This window comes from Macrobrachium rosenbergii, chromosome 2 (genome assembly GCF_040412425.1).
Source record: "Macrobrachium rosenbergii isolate ZJJX-2024 chromosome 2, ASM4041242v1, whole genome shotgun sequence".
Classification (NCBI taxonomy): domain Eukaryota; kingdom Metazoa; phylum Arthropoda; class Malacostraca; order Decapoda; family Palaemonidae; genus Macrobrachium; species Macrobrachium rosenbergii.
This window is the reverse complement of record NC_089742.1, coordinates 76,433,019-76,441,124: the sequence shown is the minus strand read 5'-3', so window position 1 is coordinate 76,441,124 and position 8,106 is coordinate 76,433,019.

The window sequence follows — 8,106 nt, the reverse complement described above, 5'->3', positions numbered from 1 at the left end:
CTTTAGAATTGTTAAGTTTCATACCGCAAAACCTACTCCACTCATGAATATATGCCAGAGCTCTATTCAGCAATTCTGCAAACTCAGACCTAAGGCGCAACAACAATCAGTCACTAAACGGAAAAGGTCCAAGAACACTAACATAAGGAACACCTGAAATGAAATTTCTAGTGCTATAATTCCAGCCATCAACACAGACCCTTTGGGTTCTGCCAATCAAAAAATTATTTATAATACTAATAAAATATCTACCAGTTCCCCTAATTTTTGCAAGATGGTGGCTTACAAGTACTAAGGCCTTCATGAAATCCAAACTGTAATGCTGGTAGCAGGTTATTATCTTCAAAAAAACCACAAAGATGCTTAGAGGAGAAGCTTCCTAAAAGCTTTAGGGAAAACAGGGGCAATTGAAATCGGCTTATATTCCGAGGGCCATGGTGGCAGACTTAGTTTAAAAGGCAATGCAGCAATGCTTCCTTTCCTCCAAACAGAAGAAAAACTTGGAAGTCCAACTAATCTTCTGAAAATAGTAGTAATTGTAGGAGCAATGAAATCTGCAGCATTTTTAAAATGAAGGGAAAGATCTCATTAGGGTCTATGCCACCAGGACTGTCAGGGACTCACCACAATGTTTAGTCACCAAGACTTGAGCAAAATTTCTCCTCCTATTTAGGGCAATAACAGCAGTTCCATCAGCTCCTGCTTGTAAGGGGCACTACCATTTATGGTCATCACCACTAGAGAGCAAGATCTCCTTCACTCCTTTAATATAAGCCCTTCCTGATTTCTCAAAGACAACTTGAGCTTGACTTCTAAACTCAACAAAATTATGCCCCAGAAAGTCCAACCGATTGTCTCGCCATAAATGATAAGCTTCTTGTTTTTTAAAGTAGGGAAACTTACATGCAGCATTAAACCATGGCTTATCTTTAAGATGGAGGATTTTAGAAGGAATTCTCCTCTCAATAATAATGCTAAGGTGATCAATTATACGTTCAATAAAATTCAGAGCTCAATAAGATCATGGTGAATACCATCTCAATTGGCCTGTGATTTCTAGTATACTTTTCTTGAACAAATTGATCCATCTCCACATTAACTCTGTTCAAACAATGATCAGATGAACCCGCCAGCAAACCTACTCTACAAGATACAATCCCTGTACCGTCTATGGGTTTATTTATTGACTGTTCACAACCAGAAATAGTGGGCAAATCTACAACAGCAACTCTATGATTATCTGTAGCAGTAACTGAGCTCAACCACTCAATGTGTGAGCATTTTACCACCAACAAAAATGAACAAGCCTTCGAGTCAAATTCCTGAATTACTGCCATTCTGGTAAACAAGCAGCCATAAACAGAGTCAGCTAAATCTGGGTCCCCCTTAGCTACCAAAAACATGAAGCCTTCCTCAGATTTTAACCTCTTGTGTTTCAAGACATCCACATTTATACAGTGGTCTACGAGATACGGGGAAATCCTCTCTAATACACAAAGCCGTTCCACCGGGCCTTGGAATGGCATTACAATTGAGTAAAATGAGCTTCTTAATCCCTGGAATCAAGAGTAAAAAGAAATTAATTTTAAGAAATCATTATAGGAGCCTGCAGCTAACCTTTACAAGACTCTCTTCCCTCTATCCCCTTATATAACGAATCAGGTGGCAAGAAAAATTTACAAACGTTATTTCAAGGGAACTTTCGGAAGCTGCATATGAGTTGACCTTTACAAGATAATTTTTATTGGTTTTATTCCCTTGCATCCTTGATTGTGGTTTTAGTAAAGTGTTGGAGGAAAACACGCAGGTTTGTGTGATACTCCAGTCTTCTTCAGTGAGGTATGGTGAAATGACAAAAAAAAATAAATAAAATAAAATAAAATAAAATAAGATGCATGAGTTTCACAATACCCTTGGAAATTTGTAAATTTATATATAATGTTTGTCTTGTGTATTTCACCATTTCAAGGATAACTTCACGATAGGTCGATTGCACATTGTGAGTGCCATTCTTTTGCAGAGCTCGCAATGGTAATTCTTCGGGTTATAATCTGTTTAGTACACTTCCTGTTCTGTTCAAAGGCCGTATCATAGGCTTTTTCGTGAAGTACTTTAATTGCATCAAACCGTATTGGACTTAGTATTTTGACACTCGTTTTGGAAGAACACATGTAATATTATTTCTTGATATCCACTAAGAGCTCCATTTTCGATGCAGTATTTTGTTGATGGATTTCCAGTTACTGCAGTGAGTGAATTCCCAGTTAACATAGGAATAGATGACCGATGGCCTTGGAAAATTCAACGCATTCTGCACTAGCCTTTGGGTAACTTCCGACATTTCTTGTAATTTCATCGGATATCAGGAAGTATGGCATTAGAGCCGTAGTGCCTTGATTTTCAGTGAGAAATCATACATCACGAAGTGATTCATTTTAAATAACGGTTACAATAAATGTAACTTGAAACTCCCTCTTCTTATCCCTAGCCATCTCTGTGTAATTTTTAGATAGTATGTGAAATATGTTGACACTGGTATGTTTCTTTTCGCATCTTCATCTAAAGTTTCAGACAAAAAATAGCAGAGGTCTTCTAAAATTGTGCTTATGAAATAAAAATTCAACTCTTAAAACTGAAAGGCTTGTATATTTTACACATTGTTAAAACATTAGATAGATAAATAGAGGGATTAGCAGATGAGAGAGAGAGAGAGAGAGAGAGAGAGAGAGAGAGAGAGAGAGAGAGAGAGAGAGAGAGAGAGAGAGAGAAAGATGCTTATATTAGTTGAGCGCTTTCGTCTGCTGACACATGAATCACAAATGCTGCTCATGCTTTAAAAGAAAAAGTTATTCTCTCTCTCTCTCTCTCTCTCTCTCTCTCTCTCTCTCTCTCTCTCTCTCTCTCTCTCTCTCTCTCTGCCTTCAATGATTCAGGTATATACTGCCAGCAAAATGTCTGTTCAAAAGTCTATAAATATTGCTGTTTGGACATTTATTGATGTTACAGTGTCAGTAGTTGTAACTGTCTGTGTAGTTGAAGCGTGGGATTTATGAAAAACCTATTTGTCCATCTGTATAAAGCTATTCTTTATACTCTATCTGCTATGGTATACTGTCACTGTCATGTAGACTAAGTTGACACTGATCATTTTATTGTAAGTGGGGATATTGCTTGAAAATAATATGAAAATGTGAGGCTAGGAGGATGTTTATTGTTCTCAGGGATCTCGTTAAACTTTCTAACAATAATTGCAGAGATCATACCTGGGTCAAATACAAACCTTTTATTTTTATGGTGTAGATGTACAGTACTTGTTTCTATCAAGGTTTTTTCCTTTTTTTTTTTTTTACAAATCAGTTTACAACCCGAATATTGTCTTGTAAATAAAACGTTTATTCTTACATGATCCGCCTTCATTTCTTAAGTAACTCAACTTTTTGTAGGCCTATTTTACTGCCATTCAGAGAATAAAAATGAGTTTCCATGTAAGAACCCATTGTAACGATAAAGGAATAAAATTTCGATCAAGTGTGATACGATGTTATTTTACGCACTCTTGTCACGACGTGCGCTAACCAACATTATTCTTAACAAAAGAATAAAAGAGAAAAAGAAAAACGCAAGAAAAAAACAAAATTGCAAAAGGGGACCAGAAATAGTCGTTATAATGAAAACAACTTACATCGTTGTATTTATGCCCTCCACTATAAGAACTACGATGTTTTAATAATGACGACGGCATCTTTAGAAGTTCTAATTCATTTTATAAATACATATCGCTTCTTTTTGTTTATCTTTGGTGTTGTTCTTGCAAGACAAAATAATGTAATGTAACGCTCCAGTTTATATCCTGAAAAGTTTAACAACCATTTCTTGACATGATTTCAGTTTCAACAAAGCTCAGGAATCAATGTAGAGGTAAATGAATATTCTGTGAACTTTACTATAGATTAAATGATGAAAGCGGTAGCGTTAAAGTATCTTGGGTCTAAAGATTCTTGCAGGACCCTGGGGGAAGGTATCAGTCTAAATTGCCCCTGTGTCATGGAGGCTAATTAACGATTGATATTTAAATGCAAAGTGTTTTCTCTTTACTGTGTCTGAATGCTGTCGACTTTCTCATTTGATAATTATCAGTCTGTGATGATTAATAAGCAAATAATATCTCATTAAAACGAGACCTCATACTCAATTTGAAAACTGCATCCAAAATGAGAGCCAATTATTCGGTCATTCCTTGCTGAGGGCGGACAGGTAAATGACTTCATTTAAGATGCACTCTGTGATGATTAATTTCCAATTAGAGTCAAGGGATACTTGGTACCTAATGTGAATTGTACTAACTGCTCCTTTCACGCGCACCACCAGAGACGTGATGAGAATTATATATAATTATTCCACGTAGCTTTTCGTGCATTTTACGTTAGATAGGCGAGCTACTATCAAAGTCTTTACTTAGGGACGGTTTAAGCAAAATGCGATACAATTTCTGCCCCACGTGGGCTGAGTAACCAGAGGTCTACACCAGGCCTTTTCAACGATTGCACGCTGCTATCTCCACCTGCAGAGGAATGAACTGTGCTGGTAATTAATGTCGCACCTTAATCTTCTAAGCCCATTCTGAGCTGCTGTCCCCATACAATCTGCTTCCAAGATATTTTTTTGATGTATGTGAAGTAATCATGTATGCCTTGTAACTAGTTTTCTCTGAAATACTTAAATGTAATGATTCTCAGAGAGGAGAGCTTTTATATTTCTGTTATAGAATATAACTAGTCAGAAAAATGCATAACCTATGAATCTGTGATCGTGTGATGGTTCTACATTCTGCATTTGTGCTTTGTGAGGACTCGCGCCATTTTCAAAAGATAGTACTTGAAAGATTATGCTTGTTTTACCGACTGCTCGAACAAGCCCGTAATGGTTTCGGGACATTAACACTGATCATTTTTGTATTTATTTGTATTCCTCTTACGAATTATACTAGAGTTGTTTATCTTGGATGACCATATGAAAAAGTTTTTTTTTGTAAATTTTTACAGATCATCATTGATTAGCGGAGTCTGGTGTATTACCAAGCACCAAATTGAAATTGAAATTCTAGAATTTTCTCTTGGTCTACCTAATGAACATTTTAGACTTGTATCATGGTTATTTAGCAAAGGATTGCGTCTTTACCTCCGATAAGGAGAAACGGTTCTTGTTTTGGCTCGCCTGTTTGTTTGTTTCATGGTTTGACTGCAGTATTATGCATGAAGCTGTGTATACTTAAACGCAAATGTGAACAAAAGCGTGCATCATGACACGTAACGAGTTTTTACATTTTGGGTTAGATAGGAATGCAACATTTCTGATTGAACAATCTTGTAGGGTTGACTGCTAAGCCTTGGTGACAGTTTGTTGCCTTTTGAGGAGCCTATTGATTGATGTTTTCCCACGTGTTTGAATTTGAATCATTTGAAATATATTATTATAATAATGATACACATTAGCGCTCCATGTGTCTTTAATAATGGTATAGAAACTGAGCACTGTCATAATAATTTACTACACAATAAAAAAAATTTCTCAAATTTGTCAAAACATGATTGTTCTTTGTATGCCATCCATGCCAATAACTTTCAATAAAGGTCTTATACAGTTATAAATTTCTTGATGTTGTAGCTTTCACAACACCTATTCGAAAGTCTTGAAATGTCTATTGCTCCGTTTTATTTTCGGTTTATTTGACAGCGACCCAGAAAAACGGCTGCTATTCCCGACTCAGGAGAGACGTTAGTATGTAACGAATATATTCCATTTTAGGATGATTTTTACCTTTTTTATTGTTCAATTTGGGCTTGAATTTTACATTTTCCCATCAAAATATTAGGACGGAGATTTTTTTTATTTTTAATTATCTGTAAGCTTTTCAAATTACTGTTTTTCTCACACACATGCTCGTTTGTAGATGACTATATTTTTATCATTTGTGTCAACCATATAGATTTTCTTTTTTCGCCCAAATTAGTCAATATAATATGTATTTTGGTTTGTTATTTATATTCGGTTCTCGCACAAAATTTAACCTGCAAATCACATCTTTTCTTTTTTATGTGCCTCATGTTAATATTTTAATTTCCCATATTCAGAACTAAATAACCGTATGTAGATTATATCAAAGTGATAAACATTCTAGATTTGTTTAAACCTTCCTCATCAATTAGAGTTATTTATAATAATTCATCAGTCACGCAAACATCTTCCACTCTTCGTTTCCGCTTTAACTCTTCTTTAAGGAGCCCGTCCTCCTTCACACTGCTTTAATATATTTCCCCTTGGAAGCCTCAGAAACCGTCAGGGGCTTCGCCCTCAACAGCCAAAGCATTCCACCAAACAAAAGAACACCATATCACCATTTGACTCCCGAAATGCGAACGCGCTCGAGTAAAAGTATTTTACTGTTCTGGAAAACATTCAAATGAATCTTTCTCCCCGTCCTTATCCTTTGTTCCTCCTTACTTCCCCTCTTCCCTCTCCTCCTAGGCTTATCCTACCCCTCCCCATTTGCCCTTTCCTACTCCTCCTTGACGCCTCCTGCCCTTCTGAATCAACGACCCTCGTCTGTTATCCTTTGATCCCTTATACTTCTACCTTCTTATTGCCCGTCTTGCTGGCATCTTCTCTCTAATGGTCAATAAACTGTTTAATTTTGTTTTATACCTTTCTCTTTAATTAATAACACAGGTCTAAATTTTCCTCATCTTGATCTTCCCTAGCTTAATAACTTTTTCCTCTGAGAACCTAAATCAACATTTTAATTAACAAATTGCTCTGTGAGAAACCCAAAACTGATTACCGAACTTGGCCCACCTATCAAGCACAGTCAGAAACTCACGAGTTCATCCAAAACAATGTTAATGCTTTCACTCTTACCCCAAACTACATCAAAGAGCTTCTTCAGCCTCGAGGCTTTGTCCACTCCTTCAAAACCAGCGTTGTCCCTGACAGTGACTAACGATATTCAGTCGTTTCGTCTGCTGATGGCTAATCATCTGTACCTTTGTGTTATGTTCTAGATAATTTCGATTTTGCTTATATTATAAAACATTACTAGCTATGTGAGTAATTGTAATGCATGCAGTACACTAGAAAAATATATTAATTAAAACGTACATATTGATTAAAACATATAAAATCTATAAGGACAAATTAGTTATTTTCAGAGTTGTATTTTATCGTGCTTCCAGATCTTTCTGACAACAGAATATGATCACATATCTCACCCCAACTCGAAACAATTGAAAGCTTATACGTATGTATATGTATATATATATATATATATATATATATATATATATATATATATATATATATATATATATATATATATATATATATATATATATATATATATATATATATATGTATGTATGTATGTATGTATGTATGTATGTATGTATGTATGTATATGTATGTGTGCATATGTGTGTGTGTTTTGTGTGTGTATATATATATATATATATATATATTATATATATATATATATATATATATATATATATATATATATATATATATATATATGTGTGTGTGTGTGTGTGTGTATTTCTACGAATGTCTGGGGATACTTACTTGATTCGGGGTGGCAACGGATGAACGCAGGGAGTTCCTTTTATCTATTACACATCTGACTGAATATGAGGACAATTCGTAGGCAAAGCAAGGGAAATCTATGGCTTAAGGCCTTCTTCATGTGAGGGAAAGTTACATAAACTCAAGGGTTCTCGACTAATTATACTTTACATAACAAACACAGATTAGAAGAATGACAAATTACTGGCAGGTAATAATAAGGGCCGGCTAAAATAATGAATCCTACACAGAATGAAAATTCTACTCCGACGATGTCTTCATAACAGGAACATCGCAGTGGGGGATAGAAAGGGGACTGCACATGGATGGAGCTGAGAGATTCCACAGACGGTTACTTGCAATAATAATAAGACGCTCAAAGGGAACTGAGGGAAAAACACAGATGGTGCCAAATAATTCAGTTCAGCACTAATGCATAATTATGTTAACACTGAATGCTTCAACACAAATTACTGAAGGTGATCACACAAT